General features: G+C 40.3%; 1 pseudogene; it reads right to left on the minus strand.

The window, feature by feature from the left end:
- Positions 1 to 6,700: 6,700 nt before the first annotated feature.
- Positions 6,701 to 9,309, minus strand: LOC119063449 (40S ribosomal protein S20-like; annotated as a pseudogene).
- Positions 9,310 to 21,156: the final 11,847 nt, after the last annotated feature.

Consider the following 21,156-nt stretch of genomic DNA (forward strand, 5'->3'; position numbering starts at 1 on the left):
TCAATGGACAAAAACTTAGAGCTTTCTCACTAAGGTCAGAAATAAGACAAGGATGTCCATTTTCACCACTCCTATTGAACATAGTACTGGAAGTCCTAGCCACAGCAATCAGACAAAAAGAAAAGAAAACAAAGGAAAACAAAAGAGAAAAAAAAAGAAAAGAAAGGCATCCAAATTGGAAAGGAGGAAGTAAAACTGCCATTGTTTGCAAATGACATGATAGTGTACCTAGAAAACCCTGCCGACTCCACCAAAAAACTACTCAACCTAATAAACGTATTTGGCAAAACAGCTGGATACAAAGTCAATACTCAGAAATCAAAGGCATTTTCATACACCAACAATGAAATATCTGAAACAGAAATCAGGAAGAGAAATCCCATTTGATATAGTAACAAGAAAAATAAAGTACCTAGGAATAAACCTAACCAAAAAGTTAAAAGACCTGTAGTCATAAAACTATACAACACAGAAGAAAAAAGTTAAGGAAGACACACAAAAAAATGGGACCATGTACCATGCTCATGGATTGGAAGAATTAACATCATCAAAATGGTCATACTCCCCAAAACAATTTATAGATTCAATGCAATTCCTACTAAAGTACCAATGACATATTTCACAGATGTAGAACAAACATTTCAGAAATGTATATGGAACTATAAATGACCCTGAATAGCTGCAGCAATTTTGAGAAAGAAGAACAAAGCAGGAGGGATTACAATACCTGATATCAAACTACATTACAAGGCCACTGTAAATCAAAACAGCCTGGTACTAGCATAAGAACAGGCACACAGGCCAGTGGAACAGAACAGAGAGCCCAGAAATAAACCCAAGTCTCTATGGACAATTAATATTTGACAAAGGGGCAAGAAGCATAAAATGGAACAAAAATAGCCTCCTCAACAAATAGTGTTGGGAGATCTGGACAGCTACATGCAAAAAAATGAAACTCAATTGCCAACTTACACCATACACAAAAAGAAATTCAAAGTGGATCAAAGACTTACATATAAGTCTTGACACCATAAAAGTCCTAGAGGAGAATATCGGCAGGAAAATCTCAGACATTTCATGCAGCAGCATATTTACAAATATGTCCCCTAAAGCAAAGGACATAAAGGAAAGAATAAACAAACAGGACCTCATCAAATTAAAAAGCCTTAACATGACTAAAGAAAACAGCACTAAAATGAAAAAAGAACCAACTGTATGGGAAAACATAATTGCCAATGATACCTTGGACAAAGATGTAATCTCCAAAATATACAAAGAACTCACATGACTCCACTCCAGGAAGACAAAAAAAAAAAAAAACAATTAAAAAATGGGCAAAAGACTTGAACAGACAGTTCTTCAAGGAGGTCATACAGAGGGCCCAGAGACAAATAAAAATATGCTCAGCATCACTAGCCATCAGAGAGGTGCAAATTAAAACCACAGTGAGATACCACCTCAAACTGGTCAGAATGGCTGTCATAAACAAATCAACAAGCAAGTCTTGGAGACTATTCGGAGAAAAGGGAATGCTAGTGCACTGTTGGTGGGAATGTAAACTGGTGCAGCCACTCTGGAAAACAGTATGAAATTTCCTCAGAAAACTAAAAATGGAACTGTCTTTTGACCCAGCAATACCACTGCTGGGATTATACTCTAAGAGCCCTGAAACACCAATCCAAAAGAACCCATGCATCCCAATGTTCATAGCAGAACAATTTACCATAGCCACATTCTGGAAGCAACCTAAATGCCATTTAGTAAATAAATGGATCAAAAAACTGTGGTGCATTTACACAATGGAATTCTATGCAGTAGAGAGAAAGAAGTAGCTCCTACCCTTTGCAACAGCATGGATGGAACTGGAGAGCATTATGCTAAGTGAAACAAGCTAGGCAGTGATGGAAAAATATTATATGATCTCACCCTTAACTGGAACATAATCAACAAAAGGAAAATGCAAACAAAATATAATGAAAGACATTGAAATTAAGAACAATCTAATAATATCCAGAGGAGAGTGGTGAGGGAACAGAAGGGAGAAGGGTTTTCAGGAACAACTGTAAAGGACACATGAACAAAACCGGGGGCAGGGGTTGGAAGTAAGGGAGGGAGGTGGGCTTGGCAGGAGTGGGGGCGAGTGCTGGGGAGAAAACGCAGACAACTCTAATTGAACAACAATAAAGTAATTATAAATAAATAAATAAATAAATAAATAAATAAATAAATAATCAAAATGTAGTTGCCACTCCTTGCTGAGATTTTGATAAGGATTATAGGAATTGGGTCAAATCTATGTACCAATTTCAGTGTAATTGACATCTTTACTATGTTGAGTTTTCCAGTCTTTAGTTGTGGTATGTTGTTGGGAAACGTTTTGTGTGGTTTCAGAGATTTCAGCCCTGCAAGAGGATGCTCTGAAAGGGACTAATGAGTCTCCCTGGAAAACCAGGTAATGCAGGTGGCAGACATGACCTGACTCTAACACCAAGGGTGGGGAATAGGGATTCCCCATGGGAATCAGGCCTCATTCATACATTGTATCCTTTGAAGCTTGCTTTGCTTTGCTTAGTATAGCCCTGTCAATATAATCCAGATGTTTAAGATCAGAGCATAAGGAGTTAAACTCCTTTTCTCATGAGACAGGTCTCAAAGACCCTCTGACATCAGCATGACTAACAGACTCTGACCTATGACAAATCTCTGTGTTCCTTCAATTACTATCTGTAGATATTACCTGCTTTTTGTGTGACTACAACCTTTTTGACACTGACTGATGAACTATGCATGTATGATGTATACACCTACACATACCATTCCCAGTAAAAGCCATTTCGGAGAAGGGCTCAGGGCGTTGTCCACTAGAGGGAATCACCACCCCCTTTCCCACCAGAACAGCAAGATTGTGTCCAGGATGACTTATTTCTCATCTGCAGTGGCCAAGAGGAGCTCTGCAGGCTGGAGTTCCTCCCACATCATATCTGTTCATTTACGTGGATATCTCTAATTCTTTATATCAGCATTTTATAATTTTTATCATATAAGTCCTTAATATGTTTTGTTAGATTTATATCTAATTATTTCATTTTCTTTGGAAGAATTGCAAAGGTATTGTGTTTTTAGTTTTAAAGTGTTTTTGTTTATATATGGAAAGGTAATTGATTTTGTGTTTGATTTTGAATACTGTGACTGTACTGAACTTCTTTTATAATTTTTATAGTTGTAAAATTTCCTATTAGGTCTGTAATATGCCTTGAATAAATTTTTAATATGATGTGAGGTATGGACTAAAGTTCTTTTTTTGCATATGGGCCTATAATTATTTCAGCACTATTTGTTGAAAAATTTATCCTTTATCCACTGAATTGCCTTGGCATCCTTGTCAAAATTAAGTTTTCTCTATGTGGGTGTATATATTACTAGACTTTCAATTCTATTTCATTGTCTAATTGTCTACCTTGATGTCCACACCACAGTCTCTTGATTGTGGTAGCCTTACCATAAGTATTGAAATCAGATTTTTAAAAGTTGTTTAGGCTCTTCCAGGTTTATAAATTTCCACATGAATTTTATGGAGTAAAGATAGAGTTACTGAGTCAGCTTGCCAGTTTTTACAAAAAAAGTCTTTTAGTGTCTTGATTGGATTTTTATTGAATCTGTAGTTCGTTTGGGGAGAATTGATATTTTAACAACATTTGAGTCTTCCTATGTACAAATAAAGTCTTTTTTAAAGGTCTTTTAAAAGTACCTCTCAGTAATGTTTAGAAGTTTATGGTGATGCCATAGACTGCCATAGCCTTGTGCTACTTGTAAGACCCAGAGTGCTTAGAGTTCCCTCAATTCTCCCACTCTGCCCCTAGACTTTAGCAGACACTGCCCTCCCACACCTTAGCCTGTTCTTTCTCAGCAACTCTACCTTTCCCTCAGCTGTGGATTGTGACTGCCTTGTACTCAACGTTTAGAATTCCTGCGAAGTCTTTCTCCATTTTCCTTTTTGTCCTCATTTTTTTTTTCAGCAATCTCTCTGTGTTTAGTATGCCCTTATATTGAGGGCCACTGAAGATTTTAAACTCTTAAACCAGCCCACATTTGGCCTTAAAAATTCTTGTTCATGTCTATGTCATCCTCCTTTTCTTCCCACTGCTCTTTCTATGATAAAATAGAGTGCCTTTTTTTTTCAAGTGGGGTCTGTTATTTTTTGTGTTTTGGTTTTGTAGGTTTCTTTCTTTTTTAATTTTTAGAATTATTTATTTATTTATCTTTAGAGGGGAAGGGAAGGAGAGAAGGAGAGAAACATCAATGTATGGTTGCCTCTATCTTGGGTCCCCTGCTGGGAACCGGCCTGCAACCCAGGCATGTACCCTGACTGGGAATCAAACCGTGATACTCTGGTTCGCAGGCCTGCGCTCAACCCACTGAGCTACACCAGCCAGGGCTCTAGTTTTGTAGGTTTCTTGATGACATCTTTCTGATGGGCTAAACCACCATTTTTTAAAAAGTATGATTTTGTAGGTTATCCGGCTTTGTTGTTCTTTTTAAACTTTTGTTTGTTTGTTTATTATCTTTATGCATGCTTTATCCAGATAGCTGGCAATCTGAGAAGATAGAGGGTTTGTACCCTAACAGACCATCTTAAATCCCATTTTTAAATGGCCCTTTTTATAAGGAGAACAAAGTGTAGGTAAGGGGTTTGGAATTCAGGGGGAAAATAATTGGATTTAAAAAACTGCAGCATTCTCACCCTGAGCAGTGGTTTTCAGCTGTGTCCTGGATGGTGGTCATTTCACTCTGGAGTACAATGGCTTAGGACCATCTTGAATTGCTTGCAGTCCTCTTGAGACATAATGGTAGAACTGTTCATGGTGTCCTGGAGTCAAGGTGGGTCATACCTTTAGTTCCTGGAACAATAGCTTTTACGTGCATTGATTACTAAGCTTATTAGCTATTACTTAAACTAAAATTTTCCAACTTTTGAGTCCCCTTTATTCCCCCATTGTTAGTTTAAATTATCTTATCTCTATTAGATCAGATTCATATGGAAGTACTCATTTTGTTGAGCACATATCTTAGCATTAGACCATCTGTTAGGGGCCTTAGAAATACATTTAATTGCAGATCTACATAAGGGGCACATTGTATGCAACAACAAACTGTGATAAAACACTAAACAGTTTTAAGCACTACTGACAAAAGTTGCACACTCTCCAGTTAGGGCTACATTAGTGACTTTCAAGGAAAACATTTCCCTATCCTTTAAAATCACCACAGGTTCCCAATTATAAATATGGGAGTAAATTATTTTCTTATGGATATGCTGAAACAAAGTATAATTTCAAAGGCTTTCTAGAGGAGTATATGTTCATGTAAGTTCCTCCTGCAAGACAAAATTCAGAGATGTTTAGAACATTTCTGCTAAATATGCCCAAATATTTTAATCTTATTTGAAAGGAACAAGTTCTGTACAACACAGGGTTAAACAAAAAGTAATGGAAAGAATATGTCATTGTTTTTGAAAGATGGCTTTCAGGTTTTCTTGAGGTTTGGTGATCAATTGTTCCTAGGATGATTTTTTTTTTACTCTGGTGTGGTAAATCCAAGGTTTTATTTCTGACAACTTCACCACAGTGGGAGGTTGGTAAGGAGTATATCTCAAGGCCCAGTCCTCTTTTGTTCTAGTTGGGTTTCTGGAGATTCTGGCCTCCAAGTCTTGAGTAGCACCTGATCTCCAGGCTCAAAGGAATGTAGTGAACCTGTAGGGAGAGGTCTGTAATACAAGCAAGGTAATCAATCACAGCTAAGGTCTAACTTAGGTTTACACATTTTCTTTACCTCCACTTCTTGATCTATATACATATCTCCCACCCCAATCATAGCCTGAAATGGTCACCTGTACACAATCTCATAAAGACTCAACTGAATCCCACTTCAAAAAAAACACCCTTACTCTGAGCAGGGCAATAGGTAAAGCTTGATGCCAATGGAGATGAGTTTCTTGACCCAGCTTGGCTACATTTTTCTTCAAGGTGTGATTCATCATTTCTACCTTCTCAGAAGCCTGAGGTCTCCGTGCCATGTGGAGTTTCCACCTGATTCCTACAATTTACTAAACTTCTGTGTAATTTCTGAAACAAAAGCAGGTCCATTATCACTCTGGCTGCCGCTGGATAGACCAAAGCAAAGAGTATTTCCTTCAGTAAGTCTTTCTCTACCCTGAGGATTTCTCCCTTCTAGTAGAATAGGTTTCTACCCATGCTGAAAAGGTGTCAATGAAGTCTAGCAAATATTTCCACTCTTGGACCTTGGTCATCTGGGTAAAGTCTATGTGTCAGTCCTCAGATGGGCTCTGTCCTTGGTATTGTTTCCCTTCATTCTTTTGATTGGGATCTGTCTTGGGGTTGTTGTTCTGGCACACAACATATCTAACAATTATTTTTCATATGGTTTTAGAAATTCCAGGACCTGTGAGCCATGGTTTAATATACGTGGTTAATGAGTCCCTTCCATAGTGAGTGGCCTCATACAAGTGCTTTGTGACTGGCTCTACTAAATGTTCAGGAAGCAGAATAACTCCTTTCTTTTTCTTTCTCCATTCCACTATCGGTTCCTTCTTCACCAAAACCCCAGCTCTCAGCTTTCTCTAAGACTGCAGTCAAATATTCAGGGTCAAATTGTGACAAGTTCAGAACAAGTACCAAAGGCATTATAAACACTCCTTTAGCAGCCTCTTTTGCTGCCCATTCAGCCAGATTGTCTCCTCTAGCCACTTCAGTGTCCTCTTTCTGATGCCTCCAGCAGTGGCAACTGCCACCTATAAAGGAACCTGAACAGCTTCTAATAATTTAAAAATTTCTACTCCATACCTAATATCCTTTTTATTGCAGGTTAATAGTTCTTTTTTCCTTCCAGATGGAACCATGTGATTGCAGAATTAGGAAAGCTTACCTTGAACTGAAATACATATTTGCTTTCTTTTCGTGTGACAGTTCCAGTGCCCTCATCAATGCAATCAGTTCAGCTTTCTGAGCAGAGGGTCTCAGTGGCAAGACCTTAACTTCTACTGTTCCTTCAAGAATCAAACTGCATACCCAGCCTTTCTGTTTCCTTTGTCTACACAGCTGCTTCCATCTGCATAGAGAGTCCAGTCTGTCCCTTCTAGACGATGGTCCTGTAAATAAATTCTGCTAGAATAAACTTTATCAGTTATCTCAGCACAGTTGTGTATTGGCACAGTCAAATCAGACTCTGGGAGAAGAAAAGGCAGGATTTAACTTACAGTTTTGAGGGAGACGTTGGGATTGTCAAGAAGAATTGTTTGGTACCTGCCTATTCTTCCAGCAGTGAACCACAAATTTCCATTTGATCCAGCAGGCTGAACACTTGGTGGCGTGCATAAATGGTGATAGGCTGTTCCAAGGAAAGTTTTCAGCTTCCTGTAAGAGCTCGCAGGTGGCTGTCATAGCTCCCAAGCAGGCTGGACACCCCTGGGCAGTGTGATATAGTTTCCTTGACAAGTATGCAATGGGTTCCAAAATGTCAGTAAGCATTTGGTTGAGGGCATCTGGGGCAAGGCCCTGCTTCTCATGAATGTATAACTGAAAGGGCTTTAGTAGGTTTGGAAGCCCCAAGGCTGGCACAGAAGCCTGGTACACCTTCAGTGACTCAAAACCCTGAGTGAACTCCTCATCCATTCTAAAGGGATATACTGTGGTTCTTTCAGAGTTTTTCTGGTTTAACAGATCTGATGTACAAAATGGAGCATGTGCCTATAATATTTAGTTGGCTGGCCCTCTGGCCCTGCTCCCACTAGGAGTACCCTTTTGCAAAGTGTGTTGCCTTGCCCTGGTCGGGGCTTTTTCTCCACCGAATTTGGTTCCCTGGTTGGTTTCCCTGATTGGTTCCCTGATGGGTGAGAGACCAGTTCAGGCTCACTTTTCTCAGGTCCCTCAGTCCAGTAAGGAGGAAGGTCCCCCAGGGCTGGTGGGAACCCTGACCCTGCTTGCAACAGCCTTAATATATGGATCTTCATGGGCCCTCTCCTCTGAGCTTCTGCTGTCTTTCACAGGCAAATTCCCTTTTCTCTGGACTGTTAATCTACTTCTTTTTAATCCTGCATCCTGTTTATGTAAACTTATGAAAATTTCTAGTTAAGGCATTTTGTCCCACTTCCCTGATCTTTGACAAAACAACTCTAGTTGCAGTGTAATACAATAATTTAAAGGCTCATTCAGTGACCAGCACTCTTCTGAGTCTAGACTATACTATTGTATTAACCAAAGAATAATACAATAAAACAACTCTCTTTTTAGTCTTAGGTTTATCAGCATAGTTCGGTTCGACCAATCAGCCAAAACTTGCCCCAAAGAGCTGTTTCCCAAACCAGGAGAAACCTTTTTTTGCCACACAGAGCCCTGTAAACAAGAAGGTACCTTAATTAAACCAGAAGATGTCTTTTTTACCAGACAGTGCTCTATAAAACAGATTAATTCCTGACTATCTAAATTATGACCCAGGATTTTAACCTGAACCAAAAAACACAATTATTCAATAAAAAATAATGTCAATGGGGAGTGCGGAGAGTGAGATAAGGAGAGTCCCCAAGTGAGATCACTTGGCAGCTGCTAGGGAATCTCCAAATTCACACTCCAGGGCCCCCTAGTCCAGGCAGCCAATGGGACCCCCCATCAAATACCCAGACTTATTGGAGAGTCCCAAAGTCTGTCCTGGTGGAATTGCCAGAATATGTAACCAGAAAAGCCAGTGTTTGAGTTGCCTGTCACCTTACCAGACCCAGTAAGCAGAGACAGGGATTGAATCTTTATGGGCGCTTTATTCAGATGGCCAGCAATCTGAGAAAATGGCAGGTTTGTACCCTAACAGATTGTCTTCTGTTTGTTTTTTTTACAACTGACAGTCAATGTATTAAAAAGGTTGATATGAGCATCTGCAATGGTTACTTCAACCTTGTCTCCTGGCTCGGTACTGATGGAAGTAATCTGCTTAACACTTTCTGGAGGACTGTGCAAGTCAATGAGTGTCCCTTGTGAATCCTCATCTAAAACTATTCCAAAGTCTTAGAACCCTACCTGCAGGGAGGTTTTTTTGGTTTTGTTTTTGTTTTGTTTTTGTAATGAGTCTTGGTAGGCACTTGAACTGGTCCTTTCACTTTGAAATTCTTTTTCTTTGTATCTCTGATCAAGTCAGCGCACACCTTCTACAAACACTTTACCTGTGGCTGGTTAGAGTAATTCTAATTTGGTGAATCACCACCTCTGGTTCCATAGGTGTCTTTCCAATATCTTTGAAAGCCATGGCTGGGCGTGTGGCTTCCTCCAGGAGAGGAAATAGCAGTAAGTCAGGAGCAGGAGTGGCTGGGACAGTGCTTAGCTGCAGTTGCAACTGCCTTCCTCAGAAAGTGTTGTTTTTTCTTAGGGAAGAAGAGGCATTTCCCTGTGACTTTTATTGTTATAAGCAGGAGTGGAAATTCCTAATGTCTTTTGAGTCCCGGCCCCAGTTGTCACTTATGTCCAATGGCCCTTTGCTCCATCATCCTTCCATTGATATCCCTCTTTTGCTTAAGCTAAGTAGAGTCTGGTTCATCTCATTGCAACCACAAGTGTGCTAATGCAGCAGTGGAAAAAGCAACGTGAAAATGCTATGCAGGAAGGGGCACTGTCCTCTACTAGTAATACATTCATTTCTTTACCTGGCAAAATTGGGGTAAAATTGCCTGCTCTGTCTTCTCACATGTCTCTTGGGAGATTTCCTCTGGAATAATGGATGTGAATGAGCTCTGTGAAATGTACAATTGACATGCATATATTATTACTAATGACAAAGTTTCTTCCTCTCTGCACCCTCCCTGCACTGCCTCAGTGTCCACAGAATCCAGGTCTCTCCTCCACTGGTATTTCTACTTCCTGGTTTGGGCCCATCATGATCCAGCAGAAGTTTACTGTGTGATAGATACCCAGCCTGAGTACTTTAGGTATCTGTGCTATACTTATTACAGGTATGATCTATGGATTCCTGACTAGAGCTCTTACTAACTACGTGATGTTAGAGAAATAATATGATATCCCAAAGCCTCAGTTTCTTTATTTGTAAACTGAAGATAAAATAGCATATAATCCCATAGAGTTGTTATAAGAATTAAATATCACATTGTGACATGTGGCTAGCATGCTGGAAGTGACTTGCCAAGGCCATGTGGTTAGTTTGCAACAGGGCTAGTCTAGAGACTGTTGTCTGTCATGTCAAAGGCATTATTTGGAATCCCTGAGTTCTGTGGTCTCTAAATGGCTTCCCTGGGATCTGCTCCTCATCTTTGTTACTTACTCAAAAAAAAAAAAAAAAAACCCATGCTTTTAAGGTCTCTCCCTTGCCTCCAAATTTTGTTTATTTATTTATTTTCAGATACTCACCCAAGGACATGCTTACTGATTTAGAGAGGGAGGTAGGGAAAAGGAGGAGGAGGAGGAGACAGAGAGAGAAACATTGATCAGTGTGCAACCTACATTATGTGACCTAACTGGGGATCGAATCTGCCAACTTTTGGTGTAAAAGACGATGCCCCAAGCAACCGAGCCACCTGGTCAGGCCTATTTATTTCTTAATGCCAGGAACTCTCTCCACATCTCCAGCTAGCATTCAGGCTCCTGACAATCCTTGACAAAACTTACCTGTCTGTGAAACATGCCTCATTGTTCTGTTTAGTCCTTGTGCACCCAGGCTGTGCCTTGAACAATGTGTAAGCTGAGAAGAGGCAACAATGCAGAGGGCTAGTGTGGGTTGTGTGGGAGAGGGCATTTCCAGGAGGGAAAATGATGGAAGTAAAGATCCAGGGACAGATAAGCAAGGTGGCATGAATGGGAAGCAGTGAGCATGCTATTAGGTACATGAAAGATGCATGTTGTGAAGGTGCAGCTGGAATATCATCTGCTGCTGGATGACTCAGACCTTGAGCACAGGTCTAAGGTGCCTCATTCTTGTTCAATAGTTGACAAGGAATCCAGAAATTGGTTGAGAGGTAAAGATGTGGCCATCTGTGCTCCCTGTAGGGCTTCTTCACTCCAATTTCACTCTGTCTCAGCAGTTCCTCAGTATGGATTACATTCTCAGGGTTGTGCTCCCACTTCATTCCCCTTATGGCCTCTGGGAGGCCCAGCCTCACTCACCATCAGAAAAATACTGTCTACAGCCTCACACTGCTGAGGCAACACAGCCTAAAGAGATGAGAAAAATATAGAAAATGACTACATGACCTCAATTTCTCCTGGTTGTCTGCACAGAAATCCTTTTATGCCTCCATTTCCTCCACTCTAAATTGGGGGCGACAGCACCTATTTTAAAGGGTTACCATGTGGATTAAATGAGGTAATATAAAAAAGAGTACATAACACAAGGTATGGCATGAATCCAGCCCCCAGTAAAGCTTTCTTCTCTGGCCTTACTTACCCTTGGACAGTCTTCCCTAAGCACATTCCATTCACAGTGTGGCCTGATAACACAAACCAGCTGCTCCCCTCTGTCCACTGTGTGGCCATTGCCTGGGAGGTAAGCCGCTCAGTTTGTGCCTTTGAGAGAGCATAGGCAGTCCATGAACAGAAATAAACAGAGATAACTGCAGTCCAAATTTTTAGTATAGTAGGAAGCACGTAGAAGGCATAGTTCCTTGCCTTCCTGGAGGCCTTGGTGAGCTCATGAAGACAGCAGTGTGATACAGAGGAAGACAATCTGTATCTATCTATTCATGTCTGGTTATATAGCTCTAGGAGTCACCTGTTCTGGGACTTGGGTAGGTCTGTCCACTTTTCTGATCCTATTTCTTCATTGAAATTGGGTTGATGTGAGAGAATAGATATAAAGTGCTGCATATTGGCCAGCATTGCCAGTGCCCTGTTGGGGCGGCCTTCCTCCACATGGATTCCCCACGTAGCTTGACCTGAGGGAAAGGACAGTTAAGACGGTCAGGGACTCTTTGTTGCTGTCAGGGCCTTGCTATGACCTTGACCTCTGGGACTGCTTTGTTGTGATGGTAAAAGAGTTCTGTGAAATCCATGTGCAAGTGACTTTCATTGTGGGCAGGGGCTGGGACACCAGCCTCTTAGCTCTATACTGATTCTGCTGGGAGGTGTTACAGTGGGTCTAGCACAGCACCGCCTAGTGGAAATATAATGTGATCCATATTTGTGACTAAGTTTTCTGGTAGTCTCATTGAAAAGATTGAAAATTTTAATATATTTTATTTAACCCAGTATATGTAATTATTCTTTCAAGATGTAACTGATATAAAAATTTTATTAAGATACTTTATATATTTTTTTAATTCTAAGCCTTCAAATCCCATGTGTATTTTACATGTAAAACAATCTTAATTGGGACTAGCCACATTCCAAGTACTCCATAGCTATTGTGTGGCTAGTGGAATGGATATAGTGTCTTAGACTCAGCCTCTAGGAAACATTCTGCCACCTGGTGGTTACATCATTAAATAGCACTTCAAGCACCCACCTTGGGTGCTTTTGACCTGTGCGGGCAAAAATAGCTCTGAGGTTGTTTCCTGCCCTGGGGTTCCCTCCACCCAGTGAGAGGGAAAAAGCAGGCACAAAGAACTAACCTGCAGAGGATGTGAATTTCCAGGAGAGAAGGCTTTTACAACGTCCTTTGAATACGTCTGAGATGATACCAGAGCTCTAAGGAACAAGAGAAAGCTCTAGGCTAGGAAGCATTTCACAGATGTGGAGATGGAGAGAGAGCAATGACCTGCTTGGGGTCATAAGACATTAAGCAGCTACCTGAAGGTGAGGAGACCTCTGTCCAGGTTACCAGAGTCTCTCACCTGCACCATGAAAATCGCTTTAAAAAATAATAGAATTTTTTTGTTTTTTACTAATAAATACATTCAGTGATTCAAAATAAAAAAAAGTACAAAATCAAAAAGTCTCCCTCCCATCCCCATTTTCTAAATACTTTACTCTCCTTTAATGAAGGAAGCATTATTAAATCAAGCAATGACATGATAACCTCGACACAGTTATTCTACATGTGAATGTAAGAATACCTATACATATATGTGTAATACATGTAGTTCAAGATAAATTTCTTGAAATATAATTATTGGGCCCAAGAATATATGTATCTATAATTTCAATAGGTAAGAAATAGGTTTTTAAACAAATAGCTTTATGTATATATAGTCTACAGACTAATAATTGAGATATAGATAGATATAGCTATACACACACATACCCAATACAGGAAGAAAAAGTCAACTTGTGCCATGTGCTTAGCTAATGGCCTATAGCTGCTGACTCCTTCATGTACACCTAAACTTTGGAGCTGAGGTCACACTGTTCTCGGGGTGGCCCTATCAATGGCTGAGCAATGCTTTGGTATGAGGACCTAGCAATCTCTGCCCAACAAGGGATTCTCTGACCGGCAATCTGCACCTTGTACAGATGGCTTCCTTGCCTAAGCCTGCTTCCCGCCTTTTCCTTTCACAGGAAAAGTACATCCTTAGACACTCTTTACACTTTTACCTCTACCTCAGCATTTGCTTCCTGGAGGGCCCAACAGACACACTTAACAGCTTAAAAGAAAAACAAGAAAATTTATAAACAGGGAATTCATGAAGGATAAACATGGAAAGATGTTCAACACCACAAGTGATGAAATATAATTAGGGAAATGAAAACAGGGTGCATTAAGACAGAAATTTTTGTTGATTGCAACTTACAAACTTTTGTTGTTTTATTTTTTAAAGAGGGGAAGGGAGGGAGAAAGGAAAGGAGAGAAACATCTATTGGTTGCCTTCTCCAAGTACCCCAGTGGGGTACTAAACCCACAACCCAGGCATGTGCCTCCAATGGGAATCAAACCAACAACTTTTTAGTCTGTGGTCTGTGACACAACACCCAATGAACTGAGCCACACTGGCCAGGGCACACTGGCAAAAATTTAAAAGAAGCTGAATAATATCTATGTTGGCTAGTGTAGAGGAAAGACCATCCTGTGACATGACTGCTGCTGGACTTGCCAGCTAGATCTGAGCAGAAATTAATTCACAAAATCCCATTAGAGACTGTTTGACCCCCCTGCAATGGTCTACAGTGTTCTGGTTTCTGCTGTTTCCTGAAATAGACTTTTGCCACTCCTCAGGAATGCATGATTGTCAGCTTCCTGTTCGCTCAGGTAGATTATGCCCCGGTATGCCTATCCATCTGCCATTTCATATATAACCCCTTAGTGCCTGCCCCAAGGAGGATATCCATTGTGTACTGCCTTCACCTCAGCATGCCTTTTATATAAGTTCCTGTAATAAACTCTTAATGTAATGATAGAGCTGTCAACCTCTTCCTGTGATCTCTCAGCTCCGAAAAATTCCCCAACAGCTAACATGTGTTGGAAATGTAAATTGTAATATGTATGGTAATACAAATAGGTATTGTCATTTTGGAAAATAGGCCTGAAGGTTATTTTAAAAATTACATCTAATACCATGTGGCCCTGCCTGGGTAGCTCAGTCGGTTAGAGCATCATCCCATTAGCCAAAAACCTGTGGGTTTGATTTCTAGTTGGGGCGTGTATGGGAGGCAACTTATTGATGTTTCTCTTTCACTTTGTTGTTTCTCGCCCTCTCTCTCTAAAATCAATAAAAATATCCTTGGGTAAAGATTAAAAAAAGGAAAAAAATTATCTGTAATACCAAATAACTCAGGAAGTTTAACTTCTTGAAATGTACTTTAAAGAACATTTGCTAATGTATAAAATGAGGCATGCTCAAGAACATTCGTTGTAACATGGCTTTTAATTATTAAACAGTTGTGTAAAGAAACAGGTGAAACCAACAACAGTATATACTCCTGAGATAGTTTTCTAGAATCAGTTAATATTAGAGATCTATTCACTCTCTTGCCAAGAATGTGCATACATTGATTTTTTAAACAATTTTTATTGTAGTAAAATATATATGACACAATATTTATCATTTTAACCACATGTAAGTGCACAATTTAGTGACATTAAATATATTTATAATGTTTTTTCCTTTTTTAATAATGTATTTTATTGATTATGCCATTACAGTTGTCCCCTTTCCTCCCCCTTCATTCCCCTCCACCATGTGCACCCCTCCCACCCACATTCCCCTCCTTTAGTTCATGTCCATGTGTCATAAGTTCTTTAGCTTCTACATTTCCCACACTACTGTTGCTCTCCCTCTATTTTCTCCCCACTATCTATGCTACTTATTCTCTGTACCTTTTCCCACCCTCCCCTCCTGCCATCCCGTGTTGCTAACCTTCCATATGATCTCCATTTCTGTGGCTTTGCTCCTGTTTTAGCTGTCTGCTTAGTTTGCTTTTGTTTTAGGTTTGGTTGTTGAGTGTTGCGAGTTTGTTGTCATTGTACTGTTCATATTTGTTATCTTCTTTTTCTTAGATAAGTCCCTTTAACATTTCATATAATAAGGGCTTGGCAATGATGAACTCCTTGAACTTGACCTTATCTGAGAAGCGCTTTATCTGCCCTTCCATTCTAAATGAAAGTTTTGCTGGATAGAGCAATCTTGGATGCAGATCCTTGCCTTTCATGACTTGGAATGCTTCTTTCCAGCCCCTTCTTGTCTGCAAGGTTTCTTTAGAGAAATCAGCTGACAGTCTTATGAGAACTCCTTTGTAGGTGACTGTCTCCTTTCTTGATGCTTCTAGAATCTTTCCTTCATTTTAATCTTGGCTAATATGATTATGATGTGCTTTGGTGTGTTCCTCCTTGGGTCCAACTTCTTTGGGACTCTCTGAACTTCCAGGACTTCCTGGAAGTCTATTTCCTTTGCCAGAATAGGGAAGTTCTCCTTTATTATTTGTTCAAATAAATTTTCCACTTGTTGCTGTTTCTCTTCCCTTTCTGGTACCTCTATAATTCAGATGTTGGAATGTTTATAGATGCCCTGGAGGTTCCTAAGCCTCTCCTCATTTTTTTTGAATTCTTGTTTCTTCATTCTTTTCTGTTTGTTTGTTTCTTCCTTCCTTCTCATCCACTCCATTGATTTGAGTCCCAGTTTTCTTTCCATCATTATTGGATCCCTGTGCACTTTCCTTCATTTCACTTAGTATAGCCTTCATTTTTTCACCTAATTTGTGACCAAAATCAACCAGTTTTGTGAGTATCCTGATTACTATTGTTTTGAACTGTGCATCTGATAGGTTGGCTCTCTTGGTTGCTTAAAAGTATTGGCTCTGGGGCTTTGATTTGTTTTGTGTGAGCCATTTTGGGGGGGTTTTGGTCATGCCTGTTATGTTATGAGGGGTGGAGCCTTAGGTGTTCACCAGGGCAGGGCATCCCAGTTGCTGGGATGTGATGCTGTATGTGGGAGTGGGGTCAGAGAGGGAGCAATGGTGCTTGTTCCAGGCTCTATCAGATTTCAGTCCCCTCTGCTGCTTCCCATAAGCCCTTCTGATGCTTGTTCCCAGGTGGGTGGGCTTGTGTGTGTTCTAGAACACTGTGGATCTCTCCAACAAATTCTCCTGTGAGGCTAGGAGTCTCCGTGGCACCTTTTCAACTGGTGCTTTTAGGCTTTATTTCCCAGTGCTGGAGCTCTGGGTTGCAAGGTCTGTCTCACTGCCTGTTTTTGCCTAGTTTATCTGCACACAAATGTGTGACCGTGGTCAGCCCCACACTGCCTGCACTCCCAGATCTGGCAGCCACTGCCTTTTCCTGCCACGACCCCTCTCTGCCCACCAACTTCACCCCTTTTACTGGTCTGGTTGGATGGTTGTTGGACTTCTATACAGTTCAATTTTCTGTCTGTTCTGGTTGTGTTTTTGTTTCTAACTCTTTGTTGTCCTTAATTTTGGTTGTGCGAGGAGGCACAGTATTTCCACCTATTCCTCCATCTTGGCCAGAAGTCTATTTACAATGCTTTCATGGCCTATCCATGTTTTATCATGTATCAAAAGGTCGTTCCTTTTTATGGTTGAATAATATTCCATTGCATGTACATAGCACATTTTAATTTTTAATGCTCACCTGAGGATATTTTTATTGGTATTAGAAAGAGAGAAAGAAACAGAGAGAAAGAGAGAGAGAGAGAGAGAGAGAGAGAGGCATTGATTGGTTACATCCAATCTGCACCCCGAGTAGGGACTGAATCAGCATTCCCTGAGTGGGGATTTAACCCACAACCTTTTGGTGTACAGTATGATGCTCCAACCAACTGAGTCACCTAGCCATGGCTACATATTTTGTTTATCCATTAGCTTGCTGATGGACTTGAGTTTTTCCCACCTTTGGTTATTGTGAATTAATCTCTATGCCCACTGGTATACAGATATCTGTTTAAGTTCCCAGTTTCAACACTTTTGGATATATACTTAAGATTAGAACTGCTGCATCATATAATAGTTCTGTTTAACTTTTTAAGAAGCCATTAAACTGTTTTCCACAGCACTTGTACTATGTTACATCACTGTCAGCAATGCACAAGGTTCCAACTTCACATATTTGTCAACATTTGTTATTTTCTATCTTTTAAAAATGAAAACCATCCTAGTAGGTGTGAAGTGGGATGTTATAGTGGTTTTGATTTATATTTTCCTAATGGTTAATGATGTTGAGTATCCTTTTATGTGTGCATGATGATATGTGTATCTTCTTTGGCAAAATGTCTTTTCACATTCTTTGCCTATATTTTGAACTGGGTTGCTTTCTTGTCAGTGAGTTGTAGAGGATACTAATCCCTTATCAGATATAGTATTTGCAGATATTTTCTCCCATTCTGTAGATTGTCTTTTCACTCTCTGGATGCTGTACTTTGATGCAAAAATGTCTTACATTTTGATGAAGTCCAATTTATCTATATTTTCTCTTGTGGGTGCTTTGATATTACATCCATGAAATTATTGTCAATTCTAATGTCATGAATATTTTCCCCAACATTTCCCCTGAAAGTTACATATTCTTAGTGTAACAAAATATGCAGATTCAGCTGCCTGTTGCAACAAAATCCAAACTCATGAGATAAGTGCTGGTGCAAAGGGAAAAAGGTTTATTCAGGTGCTGTGATCTGGGAGAATGCTGGACTTCTATGTCCAAGACCATCTACCATTTCTGTCAAGTTCTCAGTTCTTATAGAAATAGGGAGGTGAGGGCTTTTTTCTATCCAATTATCTTGCTAGCTTTTAGTGCACTTGGGCCCTGTTCATTTATATTTCTAGCTTTTGGTGGGTGCTCAGTGTAAGAACCTCCTATTACACCATTTTGGCCACTGGGGGTGACTCTCCAGTGCTCTTTTACTATCCATGATATCAGGGTCACTGGACAGGGGAGGGCTGCAGGACCCACTGTCAGGAAGGCTGGAGATACTTCAGCCCTCCTGGAGATACAGGAGCCTTCAGTATGCCTCCTGATGCTGAACACAGTGCCCACATATCTCTGGGAACCTGTTGGAGTTTACAGGACACTGCTGAATTCTGTCCTCTGCATAGCCCCCTGTGAAGTCTGCCTCTCCAAAGTGGCCAGGTAAGCCCATACTCAGCTGCTGCTAGTTGCCTATGCCACAACTGACTGTCTATAGATCCCCCTCTCACACCCTGGACCCTTGTAATCTTACAACAGTAAATGGATGGAGGTCTAATCTTCTGTAGTTTCTTCCTGCTATCAAGAGTCGTAGTCTTACCTATCCCCAGGTCCAAATATTCTTATCATCTATTAAAGGAAGAAGGGGGTTAAGAATAGAGGGAAACTGACTTCCAGCCAAGATAAAGGTATAGGTAGATACACTGTGCCTCTTCAATCAAAAGAAGGACAACAACAAATTTTAAAACAAAAAACAACCAAAAGAAGGACAACAACAAATTTTAAAATGAAAAACAACCAGCACTGACAGAAAATCAAACTGTATGGAAGTCTGACAACCAAGAAGTTAAAGAAGACACATCCATCCAGGCTAGTAGGAGGGGCAGAGATGGTCACCAGGACAGAGAGGACTCACAGCAAGGTGGTGGCTGGCAGAGCAGGCAGTCCCACATTTGTGAGCAGATAAAGCAAGAAGAACAACTGGGGAGTGAGACAGACTGCAAAACCTAGGGTTCCAGCATAGGAAAATAAAGCCTCAAAACCTCTGACTTGAAAAACAACTGTGGGGGTTGAAGTGGTGGGAGAAACTACCAGCCTCACAGGAGAGTTCACTGGAGAGACCCACAGGGTCCTAGAAGGAATCAGCACCAGAAGGACCCAATTTAATTGTGGGTAGTGGGGTAAGTGACTGAAAGCCAGCAGAGAACTGAACAAGTGACATCCTTTCTCTCAGACCCCCCCCTCCACATACAGCATCACCACAGCAATGTGAGTTGCCCACCTTGGTGAACACCTAAGGCTCCACCCATAACTATGTAACAGGTGCACCAGGACAGAAAAAAAAATGGCCCAAATGAAAGAACAGATCAAAGCTCCAGAAAAAAAATACAACTAAGCAATGAAGAGATAGCCAACCTATCAGATGCAGAGTTCAAAACATTGATAATCAGGATATTCACAGAATTGTTTGAGTATGGTCTCAAAATAGAGGAAAAAAATGAAGGCTATGCAAAGTGAAATAAAGAAAAATGTACAGGAAACCAACAGTGACTAGAAGGAAACCAGGACTCAAATCAATGGATTGGAGAAAAAGGAAGAAGTAAACATTCAATCAGAACAGAATGAAAAAAAACCAAGAATTCAAAACAATGAGGAGAGGCTCCAGGACAAATTAAACATTTCAACATCAAAATCATAGGGGTACCCAAAGGAGAAGAGGAATAGCAAGATATTGAAAACTTATTTGAAAAATTAATGAAGGAGAACTTCTCCAATGTGGCAAAGGAAATAGACTTCCAGGAAATCCAGGAAGTTCAGAGAGTCCTAAAGAAGTTGGACCCAAGGAAGCACACACCAAAGCACATCATAGTTAAATTACCCAAGATTAAAGACAAAGAAAGAATCTTAAAAGCAGCAAGAGAAAAGGAGACAGTTACCTACAAAGAAATGCCCGTAAGGCTATAAGCTGATTTCTCAAAAGAAAGCTTACAGGCAAGAAGGGGATGGAAAGAAGCATTCCAAGTCAGGAGAGGCAAGGACTTACATCCAAGATGACTCTATTCAGCAAAGCTATCATTTAGAATGGAAGGGCAGATAAAGTGCTTACCAGATAAGGTAAAGTTCAAGGAATTTATCATCACCAAACCCTTATTATATGAAATGTTAAAGGGACTTATCTAAGAAAAAGAAGATAACAAATATGAACAGTAAAATGACAACAAACTCACAAAACTCAACAACCAAACCTAAAACAAGAACAAAACCAGAAATGAACTAAGCAAACAACTAGAAGAGGAACAGAATCACAGAAATAGAGATCACACAGAGGGTTATCAGGGGGGAAAGGGAAGGGGAAATAGGGGAAAGGTACAGAGAATAAGTAGCATAAATGGTAGGTAGAAAATAGACAGGGGGAGAGAAGTCAAGGATAGTATAGGAATGTAGAAGTCAAAGAACTTATATGTATGAGTTGAAGTACTCCATCCCCCCATGGAGATGAAGTAAGGAGGGCGGTAATGAAGTTGGAAGGGGCTAGGCAGGGTTGAGGGGAATAAATGGGGGGAAATGGGACAACTGTAACAGCATTATCAATGAAATATATTTCAAAAAAGAATGGAGGAAAGCCTTGTGACCCTGGTCCAATAGATCAGTTGGTTAGAGCATTATCCTGATATACCTAAGTGTGGGTTCACTCCCCTGTCAGGGCACATACAAGAGTCAATCAATGAAACATAAATAAGTGGAACAAGAATTCAATATTTCTCTCTCATGCTCTCTCCCTCCTTTCCTCTCTCTCTAAATTAATAAATAAAAATTAAAAACAAAAAGAATGGAGGGAAGCTTTTATGTGAGGGAGGATTGATGTCTTCCCAAAGGCAGCACAGATGCCAGTAGAAGATGGCAGAACTGAAGTAGTGAAGCTGGTAGGTTGTTTTATAGTTCAAGAGACAGTGTTGCAGATGGGCTTCCAAAGTGAAACTTATGGTGCAGATAACCTATCAAGTGTTTAGTGAGGGGCATGCCTACTAGTGCAGGGTGAATTGTAGTGGAATCAGAAACTGCAGAGACTAAAGGATACTCATG

This window comes from Artibeus jamaicensis, unplaced genomic scaffold (assembly GCF_021234435.1).
Source record: "Artibeus jamaicensis isolate MK-2021 breed Jamaican fruit bat unplaced genomic scaffold, CSHL_Jam_final scaffold_1964, whole genome shotgun sequence".
Lineage (NCBI taxonomy): Eukaryota > Metazoa > Chordata > Mammalia > Chiroptera > Phyllostomidae > Artibeus > Artibeus jamaicensis.